This window comes from Tachyglossus aculeatus, chromosome 2, assembly GCF_015852505.1.
Source record: "Tachyglossus aculeatus isolate mTacAcu1 chromosome 2, mTacAcu1.pri, whole genome shotgun sequence".
Lineage (NCBI taxonomy): Eukaryota > Metazoa > Chordata > Mammalia > Monotremata > Tachyglossidae > Tachyglossus > Tachyglossus aculeatus.
In genome coordinates this window covers 82,113,385-82,130,678 of record NC_052067.1, presented here as the reverse complement: position 1 = coordinate 82,130,678, position 17,294 = coordinate 82,113,385, and the positions used below count along the sequence as shown (strand labels likewise).

Here is a 17,294-nt window from a genome sequence, read left to right as displayed (position 1 = left end):
CATGTGCTTAGTAGTGTTCTGCACGCAATATGCGCTCAATAAATACAATTGAATGAATTGTGCTTGTCCAGCTCAAAGATTTTGATCTTACCAGAACAGAGGCAAAAAAACCCAGGTATGCAATTACTTTTATGAAAAATAAAATGACTTGTAAAAAGAAAATGTTGTCAATATTCACAAAAGGGAAATTTGAAAAAAACATAATAAACTACCCAGTACCAGTGGTTTCTTTAGCCTCCAAAATCTACTTCTCAATGATTCTCAAATGCTGTATGCATACTTTATTTGACTTTTATACTCAATTAAAAATGTCCATCATGAAATAAAACAAGCTAAATGAGCTATTTCCTTTGAGCCATAAGAGGCAACAGCAAAATTGCAACTTGGGTAAGTTAACACATTTTTCCAACTATTTTCCAACACATTTTTCCTACACAAAGCACTGTTGTTGTTGTCTTATGCTGTCAAGTCGTCTCTGACCCATAGCGACACCATGGACACTGTTCTCCCAGAACCCTCCATTTCCATCTGCAGTTGTTCTGGAATCGTATCCATAGAGTTTTAGTGATAGGAAAATGGGTCCCTGACTCTCTCCAATTGTTCACCAAACCCACAATATGTTACAGACAAAAAGTTACGCGATTCTCACTTCAGAGTCAACTAAAACACTTTTGAAATTGACTATCATATAGGATAGAAGTATTACTGTATACACTTCATCTGAATTAACTTTAAATTGTCTATTTTCTAATGCAGCGATGTAAGTGTTAAAATGATCACTGGCTTCAGTCATCGAAATGCTGTAATGTGATTTATATTTGGAATGTGATTTGGAGAAGGGAAATATATCAGAGTTAAAAATATACTTTGGAATATAACGCACAGAACAGGGATTGCAAAAGTTTGGCAATTAGCAATATTAGATTACTAGGAGTCAAAAGGACCTGGATTCTAATTCCAGCTCTGCCATTTGTCTGCTGTGAGACCTTGGGCAAGTCACTTAACTTCTCTGTGCCTCAGTTCCGTTATTTGTAAAATGGGGATTAAGACTGAGAGCCTTGTGTACTACATGGACTGTGTTCAACCTTATCTCCTTGTATCCAGCGCTTAGAACAGTGCTTTGCACATAGTAAGCACTTAACAAATGCCATTATCATTATTATTATCAATCCCAGCACTTAGAACAGTGCTTGGCACATAATTTAGCGCTTTACAAATACCATGAAAAAAACAAATTAAATAACCTCATATCCTCCTGGGCATACTCAAACTTCAGCTAGAATTAGTTCATATGTCTTTCTCCCTATAAGGATGGCTACTTTCCACATACCTTAATCCAAGAAATAACAGTGTTATGTAGTTTCTGGAACTGTGAAATCCCATTTAAAAGCCTTACTCACATTTCACTAAATTGGAATTTATTTGCTCTACAATAGGAAGTTGGGATAAAAAACCAAGCCCCCTTTTCAAAATGTGGGACAACCCAACATCCATATGCTTTGGACCAAGAGGAGAATAGTTAGTTGGCTGATACCACCTTAAATTTTGGGGTCGAGCGGATGTGAATGGAACTACTTAAAACCCCCACATATATCACTTAATTATTTCATGTATTGCTCTTTTGAGAATCATTTTTCAGTTTTACTTCTGTATTACTGAAAACTCTTTGTACTACATGTCAAATAATATGTTTTGAAGTCAAGTGCAATAGAACAGGTGTACATTAAGTGAAATAAACACACTCTGCCTTTCAGTTTTCTTCTCCAGAAAATTACCTCTTAAACACCAAAAAATTTCAGCCAATGGGTATTTTAATTTCTCTATAGAAATGGAAATATTGCCAATCTTTCTCCATCAAATGTTGCTATTTGAAAAAATAGACTACTTTGCACATTCTTGCTATACATTTTTATCATTTTGTTCTTCACTGACACAATACTTAAAAGCCTATTTAAATGTCTGTAAAGTGATGAACACCGAGATAAAGGAGTAGATAATTCAATTTTTGGTATGGGATAATTATTATTTATTACTGTGGTCTCAAATTGGAAATATAAGATTTTTAAAAAGTTTACTTACATATTTTCACTACTTCAAATTGAGGAAGAAAAGTAATAATATCCATTAAGTGGAGTGAAGCAATCTTATTTTTGAAATATATGCTGTGGAAAGGAATTGCTTAATAATTTTCAACAACAGAAAGGTTGGCCAAGATAGCCTACACCAATCTACCTCTTTTCACAACACACTTTCTGCTTGCTTCATGCAAAAACCACAGTTCTGTCAAAGGCAGTTTACTACAGCCCCTGGGTTGAGTAAAACTAAAAGGAATAAAAACTTTGTAAACTTATAAAAGGGAAAAAGAATGAAAGAAAAAAATCCAGAAACTTTGCCAACTTTACAACAAAGCTGCTTTGCTTCTCTTTTTGGTGTATGGCAGCTCTATGCAAAATATGCAAATATTCATTCTCGAGGGGAGCTAATTTTCATGTTAAAAAAGGGAATTGCCCATTTGACAAAATATAATGTACTAGTACAAGCTGAGACAAGCTAACAACAACGTCTCCTTTTTCTAACTATTCAAGTTTTATAACCTTTGTAAAATATGGAAACCTAATTTCCATAAAAACTTGCAAGTCAAATGAAGTTTGGCTGATTTTGGATTGCACATTAGCCTTTACTTGGGTTACATATCTTTTAGAAGATTGGTGCTCTAGGGTTATTCAAACTGGTTTGACATCACAATCGAAAAGCTACTAGTATATTTGATTCTCAGAAAAATCTGTAATTATTTCTTTTGTTTCTTAAAAGCATTATCACATTATGTGGCTAGCATTTCTATTTAATAAAATATCCAGATACCTCTAATAAGCCAGTTACATTGTTTAACATTAATCACACACCTTTTGTTCAATTTAGAAGACTGACATTGAAAGGGGCTCTTTTCAGAAATGGTTAAGGAGCTGAAATATTTGAGGAGTCCTGAATCAAACGTTCTAGTTTTGAGAACTCCTTGACTCCTCCACTGAAAGGTTATTGAAGTGTAAGCCTCCTGATGGTAAATCCTCAGAATTAGAAGAGCTTGTAACTCTAAAATGAAACATCTAATACAATCCCCTTTTGGTAGTCTGGAACCGTGTGTGGTAATTGCTGGGCAATCTATGTCCTACTCTGTTTGGAGCAAAACAAATGTCCTTTAGCTGAAAAAATCCTGAAGTCACAAGTTTCTTCATAATGAAATGCCTTCAACTCATTTTCAACGCAATGACTAGAGGATTCGCAATGGTGGTTTCAGCAAAAGCTCACATGGATCAGCTGACTGATTGTCACCGCTGACAGATTTTGGGTTTTCAATGTGGATGTTTTCTCACGTGTGCGCGTGAATGCATGCGCGAATGTGTTGGGCGGAGTTGGCATCACTGAATGTAACTCTTGTTACACTCAAAAATCCATCTGATTAAAATCCGCTGCCCAGACTTACTGGTAGTAATAGTAGTAGTGATGATATTTATTGAGTGCAACACACTAATTGATTGGGAAAATACAACAGAACCGAACAACTTGTTTCCCACCCACAGAATTTTATAATCTTATCAAAGTATCAGTGATATTTATTGAGTACCTACTGTGTGCAGAGCATGGTACTAAGCACTTGGGAGAGAACAATATAAGAGTTGGTATACACAGTTCCTGTCCACAAGGAGCATACATGGGGAAGGGGGTGAAAAACACCATCGGGGGGGTCCAGCTTCCCCTTCAGCATGACTTGAGACTCCTCCCTAGAGCCCCCCACCCCCTTTACTCCCTAGTCAGAGGTGACCTACAAACCCTGGGAATTCAGGATTGTTCTTACACAGAGAACACTCAAAGTCTGCTACTACTACTGCTACTACTACTTCCCACTGGGGGAAAATCTGGGGGATAACAGACCACCCGAAGTTATAATTCACAGCATCCAAACTTGTGGGGTGGGAACACTAGTACATAGTTGCAAAATCATTCCGTTTCAACCGGCTATGCTGATAGATGATTATTAGGTCCTAGAGGTTTGCTTTGCCAAAAACTCCCAGTGAATATACCTGACCAAAAGTCTACTTGCAGACTTGGCCAGCTGACTCTAGATAAGGATTATTTTTTTTCCAAAAAAATGCCTTTGTTTTGAGTAGTCGCACGCAGAAATATCTCCAAATCAGTTACTACATCTCAATAAAAATATCTAAATCAGGCCATGAGGAACTATTATATAGTAGACTTGAAGATGACAGTGCCAGTCTTCTTTGGGTAGATTTTTTTCCCTTAAAAGACCTTCCTGTAATCTTTCCTCTGGAAAGGGCTTTTGCTGTTGTTATACGAGTTGGCTTTGAGCTCGGCTGGACTAACTCATAAGAAGGCTTATTCTCAGAAACTTCTTATTTCCTTGTCTTTTGTGTATTTTTACTCATCATAACAGATGTGACCAAGTGAAGTTTTCCTTGCATGTCCTGATAATAGAAGCTTTTGTTTGCTCTCCTCAAGCGGAACTGGCAAACATAAGAATGAGTGTTTCTGCAAAATGTGGAGAAAAAGGACGGCTTTCAATCTTAGATTTAGGCATCAACCTATTTACAACCACCAAGTGTGATATATGTGGTACCTGCTGTCTATTTGTTTGCAAAAGCTGTGCCATTTTAACCCGAATTTAAAATTACAGCAGCAAATAATACAACATATGCTTGAAAATTATGCCATTCTGCCCCTTATTCCTGGGCACAGAAAACATTGCTAAGTGAGATGAAACACTGAGGTGACGAACAATGTTTACATACATAAAGATACGTACAGAATACATAAAAATAAAATAAAAAGAGTGAGGAAGACATCGTCTGAAATCCAAAAACTTTTGGGCTTTTTTTATGGTGTCTGTCAAGTGCTTACTATGTGCCCAGCACTATAGTAAGCACTGGGGCAGGTACAGTGCCTGGCACATAGTTGGCACTTAACAAATACCATAATTACTATTATCATTATTACAAGCTAAACAGGTTGAACAGTGATGTCCCACGTGAGGCTCACAGTCTTAATCCCTATTTTACAGATGAGGTAACTGAGTCACAGAGAAGTGAAGTGACTTGCCCAAGGTAACACAGCAGACAAGTGGCGGTGCCGGGATTAGTACCTTCTGAATTCCAGGCCCACACTCTTCTTCAATTAAGAGTTAAAATGCTCACTAATTAAATGTGGCCTTTTGTTTAGGTGCTTTTTCAATTAAAGTATGTGTGTCTACGGTGGGTGGGTGGGCGTGGGGTGTCTCAGGCAAGATGGGAACTAAAAAGTTCTCTAAAGGGGCTTATTACCTGGCTTCCTGGCTGGAGAATACTGAAAAGTAGTGGAGACAAATATGTCTTCCCAACATTGCAACCGAAATTAAAAAGGAACAGACCAAAAGTAAAGTGCTCAAGATTTCAGAGAAATAGATTTATTATTCATGGGGAGAAATGCTCTTAATGCTGGATTGCAGAGATGTGAATAAAAATTGGAAGAAAAACAAAGGTTATACATTTCAGGTATAGGTTGGTAATAATAAAGTCCATGCTCTTAATACTTCTATTTGTTGGGAAGAAAGGGTTTTTTTTTCTTTTCATAAAAGCCTGGTTCTACTTAATGAAATGGCAATGGAAACTACTTCACACCACTACCTCACAAGCATTTCAAAAGGTCTTGCTTATTACTGTAAACCATTTCTCAAAGAAATACAAAGGGAATTTCCAATAAAGTATTTATATGATATACACAGGTTTTAATAACTATGAAGTCATCCTATCTATATTCACTATTAAGCTGTAAGAAAGATTCATGAAGGATCTAGCAATGCATGTTTATCTGTTGCAGAGACAATAATCTTTATATAAGAATTGAGTTATGATACAATAGAGCATGAGCTGCTCAATCTTGGAAAACTACATGTTCTTAACTACATGTTCAATGTCGCCCATAAAAAGACATTCTCATAGTATTCTGCCTCTGTTCTAAACTTGTTCTAAAGTTTTAATCAGAATATGACTTCCAAGTAATACGATTGTACTCTCAAAAGAAAGACAACCCAAAAGTAAAGAACGTATTTTTTCCATGCCAACTGTGGCAGCTTAAAAGGTCAGATATTTTCCTTCATTTCTTGCTTAGAACATCATACACTGAGACACTTATACATTTCAACAGAGAAGAGTGTGATTCTTTGTACACCCTAAACCACAAGGTTAAAACCATGTTTTCAGTTTTTCTAATATCTAACCAAGACTAGTGTTTTCACAGCGATGTAACCCAGGTAACATATCTATCTCCCTGAGGACCTAGACTCTTCAGAATGTTCCTGAGTTCATGAAGATAAAGAAATGTTTATTTTATTACATATAAAATTTTGATGAGGTGAATCTACCAGCACAGGCTGCCAACTCTTTTGTTTTTGTTGTTTAATATTTATTGATCTTCCACAATGTGCTAGGTTGAACAGAACATGAGCACCACATACTCCAGGGAGCTCTCTAGGAATTTATACTCTAAGGCCTCAAGACTTCACAGACATTTTATTCATTACTTTTTGAGGTTAGTTTTCATTTTTGTTGGGTCTTGATTTCTGTTTTTCTTTGAAGGGCAATTGCTAGATAGAGATTAATGGAAGTGAGATTCTTCATTCCTCTCGCCTAATCTAGAAGGCTTGACAGAGGATTTGATGAGGTCTAGAATAAGGGGTGAAAAGGGTCTGAGTCTTTGTTTCACAGTGAAGTGTTCATTTTTGGGGGGTAAGGGAGGAACCTCCAATTTTGCAAAAGCATGATTTTAGGAAAGGAAAAGGCGAATACAAGGGCTAATTGCCTTGAAGGCCATATTGCTCCCCCAAAATCAATGTTTAAACATGCACACGTGCTAATATAAAACAAAAAGGAAAGGGGGAAAAAGGTTTGTTTTTCAACTACTGTGCCCCGAAACTATGTTACTTCGTGTTCTTTACAGAAAATACATTTGAGGACTAGGCACTTAGAGAGATCTTCTTTTCCTGGTTATTAAAGAAATAGAAATTATGCAATGGAAGAAAATGTTTTAAAGTTCACCTTCAAGAATGATCATTTGAATTTGGCATTTTTATAAACCAAATTAAAAAAAAATCAGGAATATCCACTTCTACAAAGTACATATGAAATGGGTAAACATTTTTTAAAACCTCTATTATATTCTCTAAAATTTGGACTCAGGACAGAATCATCATCATCATCATCAATCGTATTTATTGAGCGCTTACTGTGTGCAGAGCACTGTACTAAGCGCTTGGGAAGTACAAGTTGGCAACATATAGAGACAGTCCCTACCCAATAGTGGGCTCACAGTCTAAAAGGGGGAGACAGAATCAAGGAATAGGATTAAGTACAACTCACTGAATTTTTGACCACGGTGATGGGAAGTATTTTCATGAATGCCTGTAAATTGCTGTTTTTTATGGTATTTGTTAAGCACCTACTATATGCCAGCCACTGTACTAAGCCCCGGGGTAGATAAAGCTAATCAGATAGGACACAGTTGGTGTTCCACGTGGGGCTCACGGTCTTAATTCCCCATCTACAGATGAGGCAACTGAGGCACAGAGAGGTGAAGTGACTTGCTCAAGGTCACAGCAGATAAATGGCAGAGCTGGAATTAGAACCCAGGTGCTCAGATCCCCGGCCTTTGCTTTTACAACTAGGCTACAATACTTCCATGCTTTCTGCTATGAAAGATCATACTTTCGAAGAAAAGGAAATCACACCCAGATCAAATAAATGCAAGTGTACATACTTACTGAAATAGCCAAATGTTGTTAGGATTGGCATACGTAATTCTGAAGAGAAATTCACTACATCTTACCAAATTCACAAAGGGATTATAATTTTCCTTGAAGTTCACAACAGAAACCATTTTTATGATTAACTGATGGGGTGAATTCTTTAACGTTATTGGAAATACTATGACTAAACAGTACCGATAATTAATACGTCGATGGGATTAACCTGACGTAACTTTTTTTCTTGGATTTATAAATAATAGTGAAGACAAAACCTAAATGGTCTCTATGAATGGAAACTGAAAAAAGGCTACAGTAGTTTAGATTCAGAGTTGAGTCAGGATCACTACTTTTTTTCTGGCTGAATTTGAGGTTTGCATTTATACCCCTCATGACCTGGAATTTTTAGTCTGAGCTGCGGAGCACTGCTGGTGGAAATCTAGATGCCAGGCTGAACTAGTGCATCTTAAATTAATCCCCAGCTGCTTTAATTTGGCCCTCTTCACCCAGTAACAATACTTTTCAATCCTTATTGATTCCTATTCCTGTTGCCCATGCCTGCAGTTTCAGATGTTTAACTCCCTCCTCAAACCCCTGTTCCACCACCCCTCCCCCTTCTCTTACCCCTGGTTGTGTACTTTATTGATAAAATTGAAACCATCAGGCATGGTTGGCTTAAAATTTCTCCCGTTCTTCTCCAGTTCCTCCCTCCTGCCCTGTACTCCACTCTCCAATCTTTCCCAGCAGTGTTTCAAAAGAACTCCTGCCTCTTCTCCAAATCCACCCCCTCCAACCCTATCACTTTGCCCCTTATCACAACACTTGCCCCCTCCCTTCTTCCCTCCCTGACCATCTCCAATCTTTCATTTTCCAATGACTTCTTTCCCACTGCTTTCAAACATGCTCATATATCCCACATCCTAAAAGGACCCTCCTTTGACCCCACAGCAAACTCAGTATCGTGATACTCCTTATTGGGCATAAGGAGTATGCCCAATACTCTCCCTTCCCCACAGCACCTGTATATATGTATATATGTCTGTACATATTTATTACTCTGTTTATTTATTTATTTTACTTGTACATATCTATTCTATTTATTTTATTTTGTTAGTATGTTTGGTTTTGTTCTCTGTCTCCCCCTTTTAGACTGTGAGCCCACTGTTGGGTAGGGACTGTCTCTATATGTTGCCAACTTGTACTTCCCAAGCGCTTAGTACAGTGCTCTGCCCATGGTAAACACTCAATACATACGATTGATTGATTGGGCATCTGCTGGATGCAGTGCACTGAATGAAACACTTGGAAAACTACGTCAGATATAAGAGATCTAAGATACAAGAGAAGTGGGCACTCTAATTCCTAGAAGGAATGTTTTTTTTTTTCTGACAACTGGAAAAGGACTCGTTGTGGACAGGGAATGTGCCTATTTATTGTTGTATTGTACTCCCCCTGCACCTCTCCAGGCCTTCCCAACCCATCTTTGACTCTCCCCTCCTTCCCATTAGTACTGCAATAGATTTCTCACCTCCTCTTCAAATGTTCTCCCTCCACCTGTGCTTCCAACTCTGTCCTTTTTCACCATATTAAAACTCTTGCCCCCCTCCTTTCTTCCCTCCTTGATCACCATCTTTAAACATTTATTGTCATTAAAATTACTATTATCATTATTATTATTGTCATATTCCTTGAGCACTTATTATTGTCAAGCACTGTTCCAAGCACTGGGGTAAGAAGTGTAAGCACATGGGGCTTACAATCTTTGTAGTAAGGAGAACTAACATTGAATCTCAGTTTTACAGATGAGGAAGGTGAGGCACAGAGAAGTTAAGTGACTTGCTTAGGGTCACACAATAGGGAACTGGCCGAACCGGAAGGCCTGGAGAGGTGCAGGGGAGACTTTAGGAAGGAAAGTCTGATAGTTTCAATTTTACCAATGAAATAGGTGGCAAGGTTGTTAGAGGTAAGAGATAAGGGAGGCAAGGGGGCAGAGGATTTGAGGAGAGATCTCAAAGTTTGAAATCAATCAATGGTATTTACTGACCATTTAATGTGTGCAGAGCACCAGCTAAGAGCTTGGGAGAGTACACTACAACAGTTACTCTCCCCCCGTTTAAAGTCTTATTGAGGGTACATCTCCTCCAAGAGGCCCTCTCTGAGTCCCCCTTTCCTCTTCTCCCATTCCCTTCTGAGTCTTCCAGGCTTGCTCCCCTTATTCATCCACCCTCCCAGTCCCACAGCACTTTATGTTCATATCTGTCATTTATGTATTTATATTAATGTCTGCCTCCCCGCCTCTAGACGGTAAACTTATTGTGGGCAGGGAGTGAGTCTGTTTATTGTTGTATTGTACTCTCCCAAGTGCATAGTACAGTGCTTTCCACACAGTAAGAGCTCAATAAATATGATTGAAAATGAAAAAATATTCAGGACACATTTTCCCTAACCAAAATCAATCAATTGCATTTACTGAGTGTTTACTTTGTGAAAAGCACTGTACTAAGGGCTTGGGAAAGTACATTATAACAGAAACATTCACTGCCCACGATGAACTTACAGTCTAAAGGAGGCAGACATTAATATAAATAAATAAATTACAGCTATGTACATAAGTGCTGTGGAGCAAGAAGGGGAGAATGAATAAAGGGAGCAAGTCAGGGTGACACACAGGGAGTGGGAGAAGAGGAAAGGAAGGTTTAGTTAGGGAAGGCCTCTTGGAGATATGCCTTTAGTAAGGCTTTGAAGTGTGGGGAGTGTAACTGTCTGTCAGATTTGAGGAGGGACGGTGTTTCAGGCCAGAGGCAGGACATGGGCAAAGAGTCGGTGGCGAGATAGATGAGATACAGGAGCGAAGTGTGCATGCTATGTTGAAGTAGGAGAGTAGAAAGGTGAGGTAGGAGGGGGCAAGGTGACTGACTGCTTTGAAGCCAATGGTGAGGAATTTTTTTTTGATGGGGAGGTGCATGGGAAACCATACAAGTTTCTTGAGGAGTGGAGAAACATAGTCCGAACATTTTTGTAGGAAAATGAGTGGGGCAGCAGAGAGAAGTATGGACTGGAGTGGGGAGAAATAGGAGGCAGGGAGGTCAGCCAGGAGGCTGATGCAGTAATCAAGGCAGGATAGAGAAAGTGATTGGGTTAACGTGGCAGAAGTTTGGATGGAGAGAAAAGGGTGGATTTTAGCGATGTCGTGAAGATTGAACCAATTGGATTTAATGAAAGATTGAGTATGTGGATTGAATGAGAGAAAGGAGTTGAGGATAATGCCAAGGTTACAAGCCGGCAAGAAAGGAAGGATGGTGGTGCCATCTACAGTGATGGGAAATTCAGGGGAAGGATGGGATTTGAGTGGGAAGATAAGGAGCTCTGTTCTGGACATGTTAAGTTTTAGGTATGACAGGAAATTCAAGTAGAGATGTTTTGAAGGCAGAAGGAAATGTGAGATTGCAGAGAGGGAGTGAGATCAGGGCTGGAGATGTAGATTTGGGAAGGCATGTGAGCAAATGACTTCTCCAAGGTAGGGGGTATAGGCAAAGAATAGAAGGGGACTCAGAATTAACCTTGAGGGTCACCCACAGTTAGGATGTCAGGCAGTGGAAGAGCCCGTGAAACAGAGACAGCTGATATATGATAATCAGGTCAGCAACTATTCCTGTTCCACTTGGGATGCACAGTCTAAGTGGAAGAACAGGTATTTAATCCCTATTTAAAGATAAGAAAACTGGGGTAAGAGAAGTTAAGTGACTTGCCCAAGTTCACAGAGCAGGCCCTCTCCTCTACTTTCCCATCCTTCCCAGCAGTATCTTCAGAGGAGATCTCCTCCCTCCTCTCAAGTGCCACCCTATCCACCTGTGCTTAGAACCCCACTCCCTCCCACCTTATAAAAACTCTCACCCCTTCCCCCTCCCCTTCTTAACTTCCATCTTAAACTGCTCACTCTTCAGTGGCTTCTTCCCCTCAGCCTTCAAACATAATAATAATAATAATAATAATAACAATGGAATTTATTAAGCTCTTACTATGTGCAAAGCACTGTTCTAAGCGCTGGGGAGGTTACAAGGTGATCACGTTGTCCCACGGAGGGCTCACAGTCTTTAATCCCCATTTTACAGATGAGGTAACTGAGGCCCAGAGAAGTTAAGCAACTTGCCCTAAGTCACACAACTGACAATTGGCAGAACCGGGATTTGAACCCCTGACATCTGACTCCAAAGCCTGTGCTCTTTTCACTGAGCCATGCTGCTTCCCCATGTCCACATCTCCCCCATCCTAAAAAAGCCCTCTCTTGACCCCACTGCCTCTTCCAGTTACCGCCCTGCCTCCCTCCTACGCTTCCTTTCCAAACTCCTAGAACAAGTTGTCTATGCTCACTGCCTCGAATTCCTCAACCCCAACTCTCTCCCAGATCCCCTCCAATCTGGCTTCCATCCCCTACACTCCACCGAAACTGCCCTCTCAAAGGCCACTAATGACCTCCTTCTTGCCAAATCCAATGGCTCTTACTCTATCCTAATACTCCTCCACCTCTCAGATGCCTTTGACACTGTAGACCATCCCTTTCTCTTCAATATATTATCTAACCTTGGCTTCACGGACTCCGTCCTCTTCTGGTTCTCCTCATCTCTCTGGCCATACATTCTCAGTCTCCTTGGAGAGCTCCTCCTCTCCCTCCCATCCCCTTACTGTAGGGTTCCTCGAGGGTCAGTTCTCGGTCCCCTTCTGTTCTCCATCTATACTCACTCTCTTGGAGATCCCATTCTCTCCCATGGCTTCAACTATCATCTCTATGCAGATGACACCCTAATCTACATCTCCTCCCCTATTCTCTCTCCCTCCCTCCAGGCTCATATCTCCTCCTGCCTTCAGGACATCTCCACCTGGATGTCCGCCCGCCACCTAAAATTCAACAAGTTCAAGACTGAGTTCCTCATCTTCCCTCCCAAACCCTGTCCTCTCCCTGACTTTCCCGTCACTGTGGACGACACTACCATCCTTCCCGTTTTACAAGCCCACAACCTTGGCATCACTCGACTCCACTCTCTCATTCACCTCACACATCCAATCTGTTACCAAAACCTGCTGTTCTCACCTTCACAACATCTTCAAGATCCACCCTTTCCTCTCTATCCAAACCGCCATCTTGTTGGTTCAATGTCTCATCCTATCCCGAATGGATTACTGCATCAGTCTCCTTTCTGATCTCCCATCCTCCTATCTATCCCCACTTCAGTCTATACTTCACTCTGGTCCTCGGATTATCTTTCTACAGAAAAACTCTGGGCATGTCACTCCTCTCCTCAAAAATCTCCAGTGGTTGCCTATCAACCTTGGCATGAAGCAAAACCTCCTCACTATTGGCTTCAAAGCTCTCCCTCTCCTTGCCCCTTCCCACCTCACCTCCCTTCTCTCCTTCTCCAGCCCAGCCCGCACCCTCCCCTCCTCTGCCTCTAATCTCCTCACCATGCCTCGTTCTCACCTGTCCTGCCATTGACCCCTTGCCCATGTCCTACCTCTGGCCTGGAATGCCCTCCCTCCACACATCTGCCAAACTAGCTCTCTTCCTCCCTTCAAAGCCCTATTGAGAGCTCACCTCCTCCAGGAGGCCTTCCCAGACTGAGCACACCCTTTTTCCTCTGCTCCTCTTCCCCTCCCCACCACCCCAACTCCCTCCCTCTGCCCTTCCCCCTTCCCCTCCCCACAGCACGTGTGTATATTTGTACATATTTATTACTCTACTTATTTTATTAATGATGTGTATATATCTACGATTCTATTTATCTATGTTCATGGTATTGACACCTGTCTACTTGCTTTGTTTTGTTGTCTGTCTCCCCCACTCTAGACTATGAGCCCGTTGTTGGGTAGGGACTGTTTCTATCTGTTGCCAAATTGTACATTCAAAGTGCTTAGTACAGTGCTCTGCACACAGCAAGTGCTCAATAAATACGACAATGAATGAATGAATGAATTAGAACCCAGGTCCTTTGATTCCCACACCTATGCTCTTTCCTCTAGGCCACACTGCTTTGATGCTGATGAAAATGTCAAGAATACCATGACATCATTACCAGAGCACCACCTAACAAAGCTAAGCCCATATTTTGTTTGGAGCTGGTTAAGGTAACAAATAAATGGTTCTTGCTAAAATGGTTACAATTCCTTGCTCTGAGAAAAATGAATCTGGCATATGATCCTCAAATAAAGCAAGAAACAGCTCAACTCTACATTACGGATGTACGATAATTATGCTATTTCTTTAGTACTTACTATATGTTAAGCTTCTGTGGCAAATCTCTGATGATGTGTTTCCTGAAATTCAGGTCCAGATCATCATCATCAATTGTATTTATTGAGCGCTTACTGTGTGCAGAGCACTGTACTAAGCGCTTGGGAAGTACAAGTTGGCAACATATAGAGACAGTCCCTACCCAGCAGTGGGCTCACAGTCTAAAAAATGTGTCCAGATGTGAAGAATACTGACATGAAAGGCATCTTGCAGACCCTTTCCATCAAGGGAATGTACTCTACCTTTTCCATTCCCCATCACTTGGGGCTTAAGAGCACTTGGTGCTGTTTAGAGCAGCAACTGAGGTAGAGACCCGATAATCAGATAATAATAATGATGGCATTCATTAAGCACTCATTATGTGCAAAGCACTGTTCTAAGTGCAGGGGAGGTTACAAGGTGATCAGGTTGTCCCACAGGGGGCTCACAGTCTTAATCCCCATTTTACAGATGAGGTAACTGAGGCACAGAGAAGTTAAGCGACTTGCCCAAAGTCACACAGCTGACAATTGGTGGAGCCGGAGTTTGAACCCATGACCTCTGACTCCAAAGCCCGTGCTCTTTCCACTGAGCCACTCTGCTTCTAGTTCCCGTCCCAACTGGGGCTCACAGTCTGAGAGGGAAGGTGAACAAGTAGGTATCTTATCTCCAATTTGTAGATGAGGAAAGTGAGACTCAGAGAGGTCAAGGAGCTTTATAGAAGTCACACGACAGGTCAGTAGCAGAACTGGGCCTAAATTCTGATCTCTTGATCCCCTGACCATGTTCTTTACACTAGGTTTCCTCCCAAATTCTAGCCTGCTGATGATTACAGCATTTCTGGTAAACGGACCTATAAAAAACAAACAATACTTCGATGGTAGAGAAAGGGAAAACATAGGCATCCCCACTCAATACGAAGAAATGATATGATTTGTTTTAGTACTCTGAACTTACAAGCAGAATGCTGAATTCTGCATCAGCTGGGTACTAAATGATCTGCTTTAGCAAACACTTGTTTTGGGAGCAGCATGGTGTAGAATCCTTTTGATGAGGGAAAAAAAAAGGATTTTCATTGTACTTCATAAAGAGGCAAATAATTTTCTTGATCATTGAAATCCAATCCACAAGGGGAAAAGAAAAGAATATATTTCGATGAATGATGGGAACCCAAACAGTTCAATACTTTCTATGTGCTAAACTTAACACAGGACCTTCTGCAAGAACAAAGGGGATTGAATCTTCATCCCCAAACCTCAAGCGTAGACTACAGAGGAGTGGCAGATCACCGAAATTTATTCAAATTATCCTTGCAGCTGAAGGGTGACTCAATTCAGGAAAGATAACCTGTTCTTTAAGCCCCAATCAGACCCCCGAGGCACAAGGATGATAGGTTTATTTTCAAAGGCTGTCTCCATCTAATTCAACCCGGAGGCAACAGGATCTCCAGAAATGTCAGACTAAAAAAAAAAAAAAATTGGACTGAGCCTCACAGCTAAACAGAACAAAGTTACCAAGTCAGAGAGGTTATTTGGCTTTCCTCCTCTGACACTAAAACATTTAACTGGGAGTTGAGGGGGGAAGCAGGTGGAGGTGGTGGGGAGAGAATAGGGAGGAACATTTCCACCTTTTCCCTTCCTTTAATTCTATGCTATATTTTTGTTTTCTGCCTTTCTTCCTTGTTTCCTATTGTTCTTTCTTATCCCTCCGCATATCCGAGGGTGACGACACCTGCAAGGCAGAGAGAAAAAAACAAAAGAGAGCGGCTGCAAGACTAAGGCAGGTGCAGAGCCTTCAGGAGAGTGAACGAGGCTGTCCTCCACTGCTTCTGGGAAAGGGGTGCTCACCCAACGGAGATGGAGGAGGGAAGTTGCCAATTTGTACTTCCCAAGCACTTAGTACAGTGCTCTGCACACAGTAAGCGCTCAATAAATACGATTGATGATGATGATGATGAAGTTGTACCCAAGGGTTGGGAGAGCTAGTCCCCGCTACCGCCAGCACCCTAACCACCTAGCCAAGAAGAAGTGCCAGGGAGGGAAAAAGCTAGAGACATTACCTTGGTGCAAAGGGGGGGTGATATGCCACTTACGAAAGCATTTCAAATGCACCTGAGTCACGGAGGGTTAGTAAATGAGGTTTTGCCACTGAAGCTAAAACACATGTGTTCCAGGTGCCGGGTGCCATGGATGGGGGGAGAAAAACGACTAGCCGGAGAATTCACATTCACCTGCAAGTTGCTGCCTTGTATATGTGTAGTTGAGGTACCCAATAATCAGGTACTATACAGAATGGGATGGAAGGCAATAGATCTTCTATTTTATAAACAAATAAACTTCTCCATGTTTTCCTGAATGTCAAACTGATTCCTATTGTCTCAGCAGAATACACTCAACTAGTGGTATTTATTGAGCACTAACCATATGCAGAGCACTGTACTAAGTGCTTAGGAGAGTACTAAAGAGTTGGAAGACACATTTGAATCATATTTTTGCAATAAAAACTTTCAAGGCCTCTTAAAACAATAATAATGATGGCATTTGTTAAGCGCTTACTAAGTGCAAAGCACTGTTCTAAGCACTGGGGGAGGATACAAGGTGATCAGGTTGTCCCACATGGGGCTTATAGTCTTAAACCCCATTTTACAGGGGAGGCCCAGAGAAATTAAGTGACTTGCCCAAAGTTACACAGCTGACAAGTGGTGGAGTCAGGATTAGAACCCATGACCTCTGGTTCCCAAGCCCATGCTCTTTCCACTGAGCCACGCTGCTTCTCAGCAATTGTTCTAACAACTTACAGTGCTCTGCACATAGTAAGAGCTCAATAAATACAACTGAATGAATGTACTGTAACTGGTATTTGTTAAGCAATTACTATGTGCCAAGCACTGTACTAAGCACTAGGGTGGAAACAAGGCATTTGGGTTAATCACAGTCCCTATTCTGCATAGGGCTCACAGTCTTAATCACCCTTTTACAGGTGAGGTAATTGCAGCACAGAGAGGTTGAGTGACTTGCCTAAGGTCACACAGCCGACAAGTGTCCACATGTTTTGTTTTGCTGTCTGTCTCCTCCTTCTAGACTGTGATCCCGCTGTTGGGTAGGGACCGTCTCGATATGTTGCCAACTTGTACTTCCCAAGCACTTAGTACAGTGCTCTGCACACAGTAAGCACTCAATAAATATGACTGAATGAATGAATGAAAGTGGCAGAGTCAGGATTAGAACCCAGGTCCTTCTG

The 17,294-nt window shown here is 41.0% G+C and overlaps 1 protein-coding gene across 4 annotated transcripts in view; it reads right to left on the bottom strand.

Annotated features, from left to right (window-relative positions):
- AHI1 (Abelson helper integration site 1) overlaps positions 1–17,294 on the bottom strand; it is a 261,125-nt gene that overhangs the window by 145,493 nt on the left and 98,338 nt on the right. The window lies entirely within an intron of this gene.